The 15,364-nt window shown below is 43.3% G+C and overlaps 2 pseudogenes; both read right to left on the bottom strand.

Moving 5' to 3' along the window:
• Positions 1–636: 636 nt before the first annotated feature.
• On the bottom strand, positions 637–1,842 carry LOC148039070 (uncharacterized; annotated as a pseudogene).
• A 7,864-nt stretch (positions 1,843–9,706) lies between these two features.
• LOC148039069 (uncharacterized) lies at positions 9,707–10,912 on the bottom strand (annotated as a pseudogene).
• Positions 10,913–15,364: the final 4,452 nt, after the last annotated feature.

Here is a 15,364-nt window from a genome sequence, read left to right as displayed (position 1 = left end):
ATATGCCGGTGTCAAAGAGATCGTGCAAGGGCTGCAGAACACGGGGTTCAAGGTACAGCAAGAAATAAAGACTATCAAGAAGATCTCGATAACACAATATTTGATGCCAAGTTCATTATATTGTTTATCCAATCTTTTACAAAAGAAGAGTCAAAAATAAATGACAAAGCATGTCAATCTGTCCTCTGTTTTTCAATAAGTGTATGAACTAGTTTTCAGGATTCCATACAAAGTAGGAGTCTAGTAGGCATCAAAAGAAGTATGCTCAGTCAAGCACAAATGAGGAACAATTTAAGCCACAGACATGTTGCTACTCTGCTGGTCTTTCAAGCTTTGTGCTGTGGCCATGCAGCCATCCACTCCCTGCTCTCACTGCTCATTATTCTGGCTGTCTATGACTCAACTGCATGTCTATCCAAACGATGTATATCACATGTACATATGCATCCATGTATGAATCTGCCCTGTAATCAGATGCTATGTGTTAAGACCCTCAAAACTCCACCAATTGTAGTTCTGTCCACTGTAACTTCACACATAGGAGTTGAAGAACAGTGAGAATGGGAATTGTAACTACTCATTAGGACATCATCTTAGCTTGCTGGGAAAGAGCCTTTATCATATGCCTGTTGTTCAGCACCACAGTATCAGCCTGTATTTGTAACCAGGACTACTAGCTTTGTTTCAAGTACAGCTTTGGCATGTTAACACTTGGCTAGCATATCACATTTCCAGTCCCTATGCAGAGCCACCCTTCGTGAACAAATCCAGCAACTCCAAAGACTCAGGGACTGAGAGCTGCAAACGGAATTTTGGCCCATCATAGTGATACAACACTGGCCTGAAAGAGTCTTCCTCCAAGGGTTTGCAAATTTTCCTGACTCGAATCCGCACCTGTGCTGGAAATCTCGATTCTCCTTTGCATTTTTTTATCCTCCCAAGCAAGTAGGATCAATATTTGAACCTCCAAAGCTAGCTGCCTCAAAAAAATCCATGAAGCTGATGAGTTGTGTAATTGTATAAAAACAAGGGTAGACCAGGCTGGATAGCTCGCACTGAATCGCGATATCTCTGTGGTAAGCCAAAAAGCTGCCTTTTCAAATCCTCTTGCATGGTATCATTGTTGCAAACAAAGATATAGCCACCGAGTGTTTCATTGCGAGGCAGCGTTTCAGAGGATGGCAGGGATTTGAATCTCTTCTCAGTGCTGTTTGCAGAAATAGGAGAAACGCTAGAATGGGAACAACATTAAGCAACCCTGGTTTCTGCACAGCTCCATTGAGTTTCAAGTCCATGCTCAGAAGCTTGAACACGAGCTCGTCTTTGGCCGCATCAGACTTCAGCTTGTTCTGTCGTCCTCGAGCGATCTTGGGTTGCATGTCAGAAAGACCCCTCCTCACTTCGCTGCCCGTAACCTCTCTGTCAATTTTAGTGCGCATTTGGTCATCGAATGCCAACTTACTAGCCACCAGGTTCCACATTCGATCTTCCACCGAGTGCGGCCATGCCTGGTCATCGTCGAGGGGCTTCCCATGACCCTCATCCTCAGCCCCAAATTGAAAACAAGCAATAACTGTTGGCCATGCGTAACTCTCACCCGAATTCTCCAGGCAGTCCTGTCTTTATGGTGGTACTCCCCAAATTGATCAATCTCCCCTTCACTCTTCTCTATTTCATCTTCTCCTTCTGTCCAGGATCAACCCTCCTCGTGACGTCAACCTCATGCAGCCTCTGCTAGGCGATGGCCTCGTATTCGCTCACGTTCACCACCATCTCTCTGTCTTTGCTAGCCATCCTCTCTTCTTCATCAACGATAGCAATCTGCAAACCCACACTCTGCATCCCAAAAACGAATCTTCCGTGCTGCGCTAAGTTATTTCTCCCCTTCTGAACCTCTCCTGCTCAAGGTTTTTCTCCACACACGGTTTTCCCAAATTAGAGCTTTCTCCTTCCCCTTTAGCATTGCTCCCTCTCCTTTCGCCACAGAGAGCCCAAAAAGAAGGAACCTCTCCTCCAATTCAAGCGCATGACAATCCGTCTTTTTCCCTCCCTTTTGCCATTCGAATACTCTTTTCCCCAATTAGTCTCCTTTTTCCCTTCCTTTTCTCCTCTATCTTTAGTTTTTCTTTCTCTTATTCACATGTCAGAATTAGGCAAGCGACCTTCCTTTTTACCCCCCCACTAAGACACAGCATCATCATCCACTTAATCTCGTAATAAGGGCATTCATTTTGGATCATGTTCTGCATAAAGCTTTCACGGTTTTCGACCCCATACATTCTTGTCAGATAACCAAAAGATCAATTGCTTCTTCTGTTAGCTTGATTCATAACAAGCAATGGATGTATCCATAAGACTTTACAATGTAAAAGCTTTCACATATTACCCTCTGTTCATCTCCTTGCTTCTGACGTAGTGATTTTCCACAACATCTGATGTCTGACATCTCTTTGCAATCAGCATTTCAGTCCTATTGACGGAATTCATCCTCCTCGCAACCTGTTCAGCCACTATGACGGCCTCTGACAGTGTATATATTATCAATCTCTCATGAGGATTTCAGTGAGAAAGGAGCAATGATGACACATCATGCATCCAAACAAAATCATGTGCATGCTCTAAGGGAATATATACATTGGATGCGAATTACTAAAAAGCATCACACAAACAATGAATCACACGCAGAAATTAACACAAATGCACAACAAAAATGGAGGTGTTCATGGCTTAGATGCGCAGCAACACGACATCCACCCCCTCTAAACCTGCGCATCCTCCGGATGTGCCAACTATCCAGGATCATTCAAGTCCACAAACAGGTCAAGTCCATCTTCTGATTCTAGTGGACCTATTTCCACATCAACTTCATCATCTATGTTTTCTGTCTCTTCTGCTTGTCTTTCTTCTACTTGCTCTTCTTCTGTCAATGCTTCAAGTGCATATTCTTCATCCTCTCTTCTCTTGAAAATCTTGACTCATTTTCCAGCAATAGGCACCCTCAATAATGTTCCATCTAATTCAGCCAGCTCATAGGTACCATTGTCAAAAACCTTTTTCACTTCATACGGTCCAAACCATCCTTGAATTATTTTTCTCATGCTACTATGCTGATTTTCTAGACTACTGTCGTAGACTAGAACCCAATCTCCTTCTTTTATGGCTCTAGGCCTCAAGCGATGCCTTAAATCAAACCTGTCCTTATTTCTGAGACGGGCTGCCTTCAAACGGTCAACAGCTAGCTGCACATCTTCTGTTCTTCTCTCTAGTTGACGAATCCGAAGGGCTAACAGCTCTTCCCTTGATAAATTCTCATGCCAAGGAAGAACACTCCAAGTGAGAGCACAAATTTCAGTAGGCATGACAGGTTTTTGCCCATACATCAACTCCGCAGGCATGTATCCAGTAGTCACACTATGTGTAGAGCGATCAGCCCACAATGCAAAAGATAGTAACCTCGGCCAATCTCCAATCCGTCCTCTACAAGCTTTTGCCAATGCTTTAACTATTGGCGGATGTCCTCTTTCACTTTTGCCATTTCCCTCTGGATTATAGGCAGTAGTAAGAGCCAATTTAATCCCAAGCCGTGAGAAGAATTCTCTAGCTTCATCAGCATCTAGCTCTCCACGATCAGCTGTAATCTTGCCTATACATCCATACCTGCAAAATATTTCTTCCAACAAGAATTTACATACTGTAGCGGTGGTCTTCGTCCTCAGTGGTCTACCTTCAACATAGTTTGTAAGATCCTCCCTAGCCAAGACAAGATATCTCATCTGCCAAAGTCCCACTGGCAAAGTAACCAAGTCTACCACCCACTTGTAATGCATACATAGTGGATAAGTTGGATGCAACTCATCACGATGTCGCACTAATGAGTAAAGCTGGCAATCCCTGCAAGTCTCCACAAAGTGAGAAACATCTTTATACATCCCTTTCCACCACTATCTTTCTTTGATTTTCTCATAGGTAGCCCATACACCTCTATGTCCTGCCCATGAGCTCTCATGAAACTCTCGCATAATCTGTATTTGCATCACTACATCACAAACTACTCTCAAGGGCAAGCCTCGTCTCTTTCTTGGATGCTTCCAAAGAAAACCATCTTTCAAGAAATACCCATAAGCCTTCCTTCTGATTTTCTTGAATTCATCATCTGTCCAATCAGCTCTTCGAGTCAATGAACTTAGATACTGTCCAATTTGCAGCCACTCATCAACATAAAGCTCTTCAATAAAAGCTTCAACAGTAGATACATGACAATCATGAGTAAGGACAGAAGTAGCAAACTCTGTCTCATCATCTTCTGCAAGCATTGACTCCTCATCCTCATATCTCGCTCTAGAAAGCATGTCAGCAACTGGATTATCTTTCCCTGCTATGTGTCGAAATTCTGGATTCAATGATTTGATATAGGCAATCCACCGAAGCATCGCTATATCTGGAGTTGAGCAACTAGTTATCATGCCAAGCAAAGGTAAGCAATCTGTTTCCACAATAACTGAAGCTCCAATGAAATACCCTTTATCACACTTCAATGCAGTGACTACTCCCCACAACTCTCTTTTGATCTGCGGATATCTCCTTTGTCGTTCATTAAGAACTTTAGCTCCAAAGCGGATAGCATACCTATTTCCATCAGCATCATCCTGTCCCACAGCCCAACCTATACCAATAGGGCTAGTATCAACTGTCAACATGATCGGCCGTCCACACTGATAATCCGCCTTGCGTAGAGTAGGAGCTGATTGCAACAGCTTCTTAAGCTTACGCATGGCTTTTGAATGCTTCTCATCCCAATGAAATTTCTGCCCCTTTCGAAGCAGCTGATAGAGAACATCTGCAATATGAGCAAAATGAGGAATCCAAATCATGTAAAATACACAAGCTCCCACAAATCTCCGCACCTCTGAAGTAGTTGAGCAATACTCTGCAATCCTGTTTATGGCATCCACCTTTGCAGGAGAAGGCTTTCTGCCATAATATCCAACCATATGCCCAACTATGATGACTTCATTAACAGCAAAGACAGATTTCAGCCCTGAAAGTGTCAAATTTACCTCCTCTAATCGTGTCAAAATTTGCTCACAAGCATTCAAGTGATCAGCCACAAACTGTCTACATCCACGCAAATCAAGACTTTCATTCTTTTCTTCTTCTGCACAACCCTTAATAGGCACATCATCTAGAAATGGCATGGTATACTGCGGAATATAGTCTCGAAGAACTCTATGCATAGCATTCATCATATGAGCAACTGAGTTTGTAGCACCTTGAGGCAAGGTACACATCCTCACAAGACCAATAGGTGTCCGCATAGTAGTAATATCCCTACTTTCCAAGGCAAGCTGAAACTGATCATAACCTGAATACAAGTCACCTAGTGAATAGATGGCTCGTCCTGCAAAAGCCTCAGCAAATTCATCCACAACTGGACCTGTACCCACATTTCTGATTGTCACCTTGTTCACGGGCTGCATATCCTGAATAAATCTCAAAGTACCATTCTTCTTTGGTACAGTAAACCACCTGTTAGAATAGGGTGCTGAAGAGGGCTCCAAAATCCCCATTTTAATCTTCTCATTCAGCAACTCTATCAGCTTTGGCAAGTGTGCTTTAGGCACAGGTATAGGACGTATATTCCATGGTACATGAGGAACAGTGAAGATGACCATAGGTGCTACCAATTCGGGACTAATGCAGCCAATTTCATGGGGAAAGAAAGTAAATGCCTTGCCATGACGTCCAAGCATCTCTCTAAAACATTCTTTTTCCACTGGAAGCAAAAAATCTTCATTTCCAATCTTCAATTCTGCAAGTGTTTCAGCTGTAAACTTATGTCCAATATTTGCAGGATCCCTCAACATAGGCTGCTTCATAGCTTTTTCAATCTGCTCATCACTATCAGAAGGAAGCGGGCCTGCAACCGGCTTAACCTTCTTATCAACTGTTTTATATTTTGTGTCAACCTTGGCATCATTCAAGCACTCTTTCCTTTGCTGCAATTTCTGTAAATTTTCAGCATCTGTCAACTCTGTTGGCTGAAAAATTTCAGCCTTTAGCTCTATGGACTGCATGGGTGCAGCCTGAAACTCTGTATGCAGAAATTTTTCTGCATTCAACTCTGTTGGCTGAATGAATTCAGCCCTCGACTCAATGGACTGCATAGACGCATCCTGAAACTCTGTATGCAGAAATTTTTCTGCATTCAACTCTGTTGGCTGAATGGATTCAGCCCTCTGCACTTCTATTAGCTGATCAAGATCAGCCATAAATTCAGTTTGTTGAGTTTTCTCAGCCTCTAACTCTGTTTGCAGCATAAAACCAGAAATTTCTTGAAACATATCCAAGGTTTGCACAGGTATGATCTTTGAACCCTTGCATACATCAGTTTTCAGCATTGCTCTCATCTCAAACAATGTATCTGCATAAGACATCCCTTCATACAATCCATCCACATGCTCTTCTGCTTGCAAAATACCTGTATTCTTCAACTCTTTCTCCTTACGACCAATGTACTGCCTGGCAGCTCTAGGCAAATCTGAAATTTTCTGATAACTTATCGAACTATCTGAAGTAAACCCAACAAAGTTATTGGAGAAAGACTGACTGCCAGGAGGCGAGATCTCCTCTTTTCTCCGCTCCGTACCACTGGCGTCTCGCAAGACAGCGGTACCTAATGAAAATCCAACTCCTTCGCAGGTAGTGGTGCCTCACGCAAGGAGTCCCTGTTTCTCGGATGATTTACCCCAACAGTCATAAACTGAACAGCTCGCATACCATCTTTACTGCGTATCCGTGCATAAGCTGATCCATCATCCATCACTTTTGTTTCCATTCTTACTTCTGTAATGAAAGGCTGTCCAAGAATAATCGGATAAGAGCATGAATCCTGAACAAAGCAATGATAATCCTCTTCAACATTACCAATAGAAATTCTGATACTCGGACAAGCAGCATACATATCACCAGAAGTATTATTGGCGGCTCTCATGCGCCAACCATGCTCTGCATCCATAGGCCACTTGCCACTCTCATAAACACCTCGAGCAATAAGATTAATTTCAGAACCATGATCAACTAAAGCAATCAAGGGAATTTGTTTCTCTCCAATCCTTACCACTGTCTCAGTGGTCGCTCTAGCCCAATGACTTCGTGAAAAATGGCTACAAGGAATGAGAATAGGGGTCTCATCATCTTCATACTGCATAGGCTGCACTATTTTCTCCAATTGCGGATTAACAGAAGCATTCTCAACCATCACTGCATCATCATGCTCTTTCCCAAGAGCTCCATGCCACAATCCCTGTAAAGCAGGTCCTTCCATCGCATGTCGTTTCCTCCGCAAAAGATCCTGCATCTGATCCTGTATTTCTCTTCTAGCAATCCCAAGAGCCTCTCCAACAGTAAAAGTGACTTCAGTATTCAAAATTCTTTCATGAAAAATCTTACTCATATCTGTTTACATTTCAAGGTCTGACAAGAGCTTGAATCCTGGCTCTTTTCTTGGTTGCTTCTTTTCTTTCTGCTTGTCTCCCATTGGTTGTTCAGAACCTGTTTGAGCTGGAGAATTTGACATAGGTGGAGCTGTAACAGGTGGTGAAACAAAGTCACCCCCTCTAGTCTTTTTGGAGGAGCTAGGACCCTCCTCATCTCTTCTTCTCTTTTCTTCAACCATGGCATCTAAACCCTGCATTTTAGCCATATAAGCAAAAATAGAATACCTGTCAACAGGAGAATCCCATCCTGTTTCTCCTCGGATGCTAGAGCCCACACAAGTCATAGTAGAAGTTTGAACTTTCCCTCTTCTCGCTATCTCCAAGGCAGAAGACCATAAAGCAGAGTCTCCATCAGATTTCTGCTCAAGCTAGACTCCAAAAGCTGAAGCATCTCCTCTAACACTCACATAAGCTGATCGCGCAGCCATATCATCAACAAGCTTCTTCATACCTCCCTTACCGAAGTTCGTGTCAAGAGGAGCGCCAGTCTCTGTCAACCATATCTTCCCATCTTGTCCCCAGAACACTACATTCTTCTTACGTGCTTCCTGAAAAGCATCACAATCTCTGCAATGTTGGTGCTCTGTACTATCACACCAAATACATCGTCACCCTTTTCTTTGACCAGCTGGAAAAGCAGTCACTGGAGCAGGTGCTACAGCAGGTACTGACATAAGTTGCTCCTTTAACTTACCAACTTCAGCTTTGACTGCTTCAATCGTCAAATCCGCCAAGCCTTTAATAACATCATCTACAGATAAGGGCACTGGAGCAGCAGGTAGTGGTGGATTCACAACAGGAGGAGTAGGCTTAGGCAAAGAAGTAGCAGGGGTAGAAGAAGAAGTCTCCAAGGATTTTTCAGGAACTAATCCTGTATTACGATGCAATCTGACTCTCCTGCGCTGCTTCTTGACAAGGGCATTCACAGCATCAATAACATGTCTCCACTCAGTCTTTAAACCTGAATCAGTAGCTTGATCTTCCAAAAGATCATCCAATTTTTCCTGTAAATCAGCATCTGCAGCTTGCAAAAACAACTCCACTTTCTGCATCTCCAAAGCTTGTTGTTCAGTCCCATCCAACTGATCATAACGGCTTTCAAACTCTCGCAGAAGAGCGGTAACAGAAAGTCCCTTATTAGGCATAGAAACCCATGCTAAAAAATTCCTGCGATTCATAAGACCTGTATCCTCCAGGAAATATTCATCTTTTAATGCCTTTTTAAATTCAGCCCAACCTGCATGTGCCTCTTGAATTTCTGCAATTCGACCTTCAAGAGCTCGAACCACAATCCGCAAGAAGTAGCGGCTCCAAACATCTTGAGAAACACAAAAAAACTTCATCTTTTCTTCATACAAATGCAGGTAAGTTTACACTTGCTGGCCATTAAACTGCTTCATCTCCTGTTGGACAGCTTTCAAGGCATCCATAGCATCACTGTCTCGTTTTGCATGAACTTGCTGCTGCATATACATGGTAAATGACTGAAACAGGTTCTTCATGACATTATCATCTGTCATCTCTTCTTGCGAGTCTCCCATCTTGCTGATGACGCAGCACTTTCACGTCGGGTTCACCAGAAATGTCAAAGAGATCGTGCAAGGGCTGCAGAACACGGGGTTCAAGGTACAGCAAGAAATAAAGACTATCAAGAAGATCTCGATAACACAATATTTGATGCCAAGTTCATTATATTGTTTATCCAATCTTTTACAAAAGAAGAGTCAAAAATAAATGACAAAGCATGTCAATCTGTCCTCTGTTTTTCAATAAGTGTATGAACTAGTTTTCAGGATTCCATACAAAGTAGGAGTCTAGTAGGCATCAAAAGAAGTATGCTCAGTCAAGCACAAATGAGGAACAATTTAAGCCACAGACATGTTGCTACTCTGCTGGTCTTTCAAGCTTTGTGCTGTGGCCATGCAGCCATCCACTCCCTGCTCTCACTGCTCATTATTCTGGCTGTCTATGACTCAACTGCATGTCTATCCAAACGATGTATATCACATGTACATATGCATCCATGTATGAATCTGCCCTGTAATCAGATGCTATGTGTTAAGACCCTCAAAACTCCACCAATTGTAGTTCTGTCCACTGTAACTTCACACATAGGAGTTGAAGAACAGTGAGAATGGGAATTGTAACTACTCATTAGGACATCATCTTAGCTTGCTGGGAAAGAGCCTTTATCATATGCCTGTTGTTCAGCACCACAGTATCAGCCTGTATTTGTAACCAGGACTACTAGCTTTGTTTCAAGTACAGCTTTGGCATGTTAACACTTGGCTAGCATATCACATTTCCAGTCCCTATGCAGAGCCACCCTCCGTGAACAAATCCAGCAACTCCAAAGACTCAGGGACTGAGAGCTGCAAACGGAATTTTGGCCCATCATAGTGATACAACACTGGCCTGAAAGAGTCTTCCTCCAAGGGTTTGCAAATTTTCCTGACTCGAATCCGCACCTGTGCTGGAAATCTCGATTCTCCTTTGCATTTTTTTATCCTCCCAAGCAAGTAGGATCAATATTTGAACCTCCAAAGCTAGCTGCCTCAAAAAAATCCATGAAGCTGATGAGTTGTGTAATTGTATAAAAACAAGGGTAGACCAGGCTGGATAGCTCGCACTGAATCGCGATATCTCTGTGGTAAGCCAAAAAGCTGCCTTTTCAAATCCTCTTGCATGGTATCATTGTTGCAAACAAAGATATAGCCACCGAGTGTTTCATTGCGAGGCAGCGTTTCAGAGGATGGCAGGGATTTGAATCTCTTCTCAGTGCTGTTTGCAGAAATAGGAGAAACGCTAGAATGGGAACAACATTAAGCAACCCTGGTTTCTGCACAGCTCCATTGAGTTTCAAGTCCATGCTCAGAAGCTTGAACACGAGCTCGTCTTTGGCCGCATCAGACTTCAGCTTGTTCTGTCGTCCTCGAGCGATCTTGGGTTGCATGTCAGAAAGACCCCTCCTCACTTCGCTGCCCGTAACCTCTCTGTCAATTTTAGTGCGCATTTGGTCATCGAATGCCAACTTACTAGCCACCAGGTTCCACATTCGATCTTCCACCGAGTGCGGCCATGCCTGGTCATCGTCGAGGGGCTTCCCATGACCCTCATCCTCAGCCCCAAATTGAAAACAAGCAATAACTGTTGGCCATGCGTAACTCTCACCCGAATTCTCCAGGCAGTCCTGTCTTTATGGTGGTACTCCCCAAATTGATCAATCTCCCCTTCACTCTTCTCTATTTCATCTTCTCCTTCTGTCCAGGATCAACCCTCCTCGTGACGTCAACCTCATGCAGCCTCTGCTAGGCGATGGCCTCGTATTCGCTCACGTTCACCACCATCTCTCTGTCTTTGCTAGCCATCCTCTCTTCTTCATCAACGATAGCAATCTGCAAACCCACACTCTGCATCCCAAAAACGAATCTTCCGTGCTGCGCTAAGTTATTTCTCCCCTTCTGAACCTCTCCTGCTCAAGGTTTTTCTCCACACACGGTTTTCCCAAATTAGAGCTTTCTCCTTCCCCTTTAGCATTGCTCCCTCTCCTTTCGCCACAGAGAGCCCAAAAAGAAGGAACCTCTCCTCCAATTCAAGCGCATGACAATCTGTCTTTTTCCCTCCCGTTTGCCATTCGAATACTCTTTTCCCCAATTAGTCTCCTTTTTCCCTTCCTTTTCTCCTCTATCTTTAGTTTTTCTTTCTCTTATTCACATGTCAGAATTAGGCAAGCGACCTTCCTTTTTACCCCCCCACTAAGACACAGCATCATCATCCACTTAATCTCGTAATAAGGGCATTCATTTTGGATCATGTTCTGCATAAAGCTTTCACGGTTTTCGACCCCATACATTCTTGTCAGATAACCAAAAGATCAATTGCTTCTTCTGTTAGCTTGATTCATAACAAGCAATGGATGTATCCATAAGACTTTACAATGTAAAAGCTTTCACATATTACCCTCTGTTCATCTCCTTGCTTCTGACGTAGTGATTTTCCACAACATCTGATGTCTGACATCTCTTTGCAATCAGCATTTCAGTCCTATTGACGGAATTCATCCTCCTCGCAACCTGTTCAGCCACTATGACGGCCTCTGACAGTGTATATATTATCAATCTCTCATGAGGATTTCAGTGAGAAAGGAGCAATGATGACACATCATGCATCCAAACAAAATCATGTGCATGCTCTAAGGGAATATATACATTGGATGCGAATTACTAAAAAGCATCACACAAACAATGAATCACACGCAGAAATTAACACAAATGCACAACAAAAATGGAGGTGTTCACGGCTTAGATGCGCAGCAACACGACACCGGTTTGGTCCACCGAAAGAATTAGTGTCGGATCGCGGAACCCATTTCGTGAATAAGATGATTAAAGGTTTGACAGAGATGTGGCAAATCAAGCATAACAAGACAATCCCATATAACCCGCAAGCAAATGGGCAAGTTGAAAGCACCAACAAGCAGCTTGTGGGCATCCTGTCCAAAATTGTGTCGGAAAAGAAACGGGATTGGGATAAAAAGTTATACGTGGCAGTGTGGGCTTATAATACAACTTTCAAACGAGCCACTGGCCATACTCCGTTCAAGTTAGTATATGGGGAGGAGTGTGTCTTGCCTTTAGAAATTGAGCTATCGACTATTCAGTTTGCCATCAATCATTCTTTGAGTGATGAAGACACACTTTTTGAGCGTTTGACGACACTGGCACATTTAGATGAGCTTAAGCTGTAGAGCTTATTGCACCAAGAAGTGGCGAAGCGCCGAATGAAGCAGTTACACGACCTCAAAGCCAAGAAATACACCTTCAAGAAAGGACAGCTTGTTCTGTATTATGATGCACGACGTGAATTATTTCCAGGCAAGCTAGAGCCCAAATGGGATGGGCCCTATAGGATCGTTAGAATAGGAAAGAATAAATCCACAGTTTTGTTAGCTGACCTTGAGGGGGTAGAATTTAAAAATAAGGTTAATCTTAATAAGATTAAACCTTATTACTTCTGATTGTACTAATGCTATGACTGCCTTGCAGGTCTAGGCGAGATCGATCAAACATCTGCAAGGAAATCGTGATAGAGGTTGATGGGTCGTCTGATCCCTTATTTAGAACACCCATATTTGGAACAGAGGTATCATCAGGGAAAGCTCATTTGGTGGAGCAAAGGATACAAGGTGATTGAGCAAGAAGGCGGGACATTTATTTGGGAGATCAAAGTCTTCTGCCATCACTGCCTACAAATTTTGACGAGCATCCCTGTTGAATTCAATGATGATGGAGGGATGGAGCCTACAATCCACCCGTTGAATATGCTGAATTTCGATTACCATAATTACGAGTAGAGTTCCGGATGGTGGGATATGTAAGCCCTTTATGGACGTACACCTTGTACTTTGATGGGGCGTCCAGGGGTGCATGCAAAAAAGGAAGTGTAGGAGTTGTCATCCGAGACCCCCAACGACGCATTGTCATGAAGTTAGCTGCTTATCTCAGGGTGAATTTTACCAATAATATGGCAGAATACAAAGCCCTGATTATGGGTTTGAATATTGCGAAGAAGGGTGGTATCCGCCAGTTATTGGTGAAAGGGGACTCTCAGTTGGTTTTAAATCAACTCAATGGGACATACATGGTACGGAATCCCATCCTTTGTATGTACCATCATACTACCATAGCCTTGCTAGACGAATTCGATAGAGTGTCTTTTCAGCTGATTCCACGGAATTGGAATCAGTTTGCCGATTCATTGGCTAATTTCGCGTATGAAGAATACCTCTTCTTTAATTGTGGCCCTTGTCCCGATATATCTATTGATGGTGAGACAGGACCTGGTCGTTTGTGGGGTATGCTTTCTGAACATGCCCTCTTTGGCAGACGATGGTTGATTTGGGTGATGCAGAGGGTAAGCGAGACTCATCTGCCTTTATTATCTTGGACCCATAGACTGATTAGACGACATATGATGCGAACACCTCTTGCAATATACGCAGGAGGGATAGGTCATAATCTAATGCACCTAGTCTAGGGCTACGAGCCTTTGTTCCCCTGGGAATGGTATGCTTTGCTGTCTATCATAGTTGTTTCTAGGAGGATGTTCTGCATAGTCATGTTTGATTTCATTAGGCCAAGAGGGCCGATGCAGTTTTGTAGTGAAGTGTTCGATTTCATTAGGCCAAGAGGGCCATTTCCCTGTCTAGTGCAGGTGCGTTTAATTGGGTTTTTGTTTTAGTGTTGTGCTGGACAGGTTTTGTGTTTCGTGGAATTTGATGGAGCCTGGGGTAGCCTTTGCTGCGATGGAAATTTCTTGTGGCCAATCCAGGTGATATTTCTCCTTTACGACTACCTTTCTTTTCTGTTATATGTGTATCTGTACTTGTCGAGGGGATCTATTTTTGTTAGGGATCGGCAACCAAGACATGAAGTCCCAAGTTTAGGCTAAGTATGTTTGAGGGAGATCGGAGTAGTCATTGCCTCCTGCAACGACATTGTTAGACATTGAAAGACCTGTTTTAGAAGGACGTCCTAGTGGCTCTGTTCTGCTAACCTGCTAGGCAGCCGTTCTAGGAGTTCTTGTTAGTAGTGAGGCAGTTAGAGAAGTCTGCCAGAAGATAATAATGATGATGCCCAGAAACTCTGTACATCCTAAAAGATGAATATAAATACGAAGGTGTGTAAAAAGGGGTTCTAACCCCTCTCAAAGAAAAGCAAAGAAAAGAAATGAAATGAAAATATATAAGCAGTTGATCATTGCCTTGCGAAGGCCTGGTAGGTTCCTGGGGACGAGTCAGACCCGGGGCCGATACCTTGTCTTCCTATGGGTGGCTTCTTACTGGAAAAATAATACCAAAACAAGGAAGGTTGGAGCGAAAATAAAAGTGAGCGTTAGAAAAGGATTAAGTGTCGCCTTGCGAGGGCTTGGTAGGTTCTTGGGTGCCGAGACATGTCCTGAGGCCGATGCCCTGTTCTCCTTGGGTCACTACGCTCAGCTCCCTCCTTTTTACATGCCCAAGTCTGTTCATCCAATAAAAACCCTAAAAGAAGACATGTACTGAACGAAAATATTCCTTGATCAGGCTATAGGAGTCCTCGCCTTGTAGGAGCTCCTAGTTGTGTTGTCGTTAGTTGGTAAGTAGCGTAGACTACCACTTAGGGCAACCTCTTTGATAGGTTTTTTTAGTTTGGCTGTGTTGGCGCAGCTGGTTAGAGACTCACTTCAGATCTTCTATTAGATGATGCTAGGCCTTCTCCTTATGGATGTCATGCCTTGGTTTTGTCCAGGGGTAGGGGAAGCATTGTGCTGAGTTTTAGTATATAATTGTTTTGTATCAGTTTGATGCTTCTTTGGTTGTTTATGTGCAGATATGTTCGTGGATTCGACGGGCTGAGTTGCCCTATCCCGTGGTCGCCAATGAGAGCGGAATTTAGGTGACGGGAAGTGCTTAAAAATAGCTAAAAATTATGAATATCAAGGGAAAAATATTCAATGTCAAAGGCGGCAACTCGATCTAGGACGATTTTAAGCGTCAAAGTGCTTTAAAGGCGCCCGAGCGACACTTGTTGATTTTTCATAATTTTTCAGATAGTCGTGCTGGTTGACACGAGCTACTGGCCAATGCGGGATGCTAAGCTGGATGCCCAGGATTTTTTAGAGCTCAATTCGGAGTCCGGACGGGGAAATGGCCAAGGAAACGGTCAAGATATGAAAAGATGGACACTTGGGAGGCCAAATTTGAGCATGCCTTTTGAGTTTGGACCCCCCCCAAAAATTTTATGCATCTTATGAAGCAAAAAACGTGGAGAGAGAATGAAGAGGGATGAAAAACCGTGATCAACAGAGGGCGCCATTTTTTTAGCCAT

The sequence above is a fragment of the Lygodium microphyllum genome, chromosome 3, assembly GCF_053477565.2.
Source record: "Lygodium microphyllum isolate KBCC chromosome 3, Lygodium_microphyllum_v1.1.10, whole genome shotgun sequence".
NCBI lineage: Eukaryota > Viridiplantae > Streptophyta > Polypodiopsida > Schizaeales > Lygodiaceae > Lygodium > Lygodium microphyllum.
The sequence above is the reverse complement of the archived record's forward strand: the minus strand, read 5'-3'. Positions and strand labels throughout refer to the sequence as shown.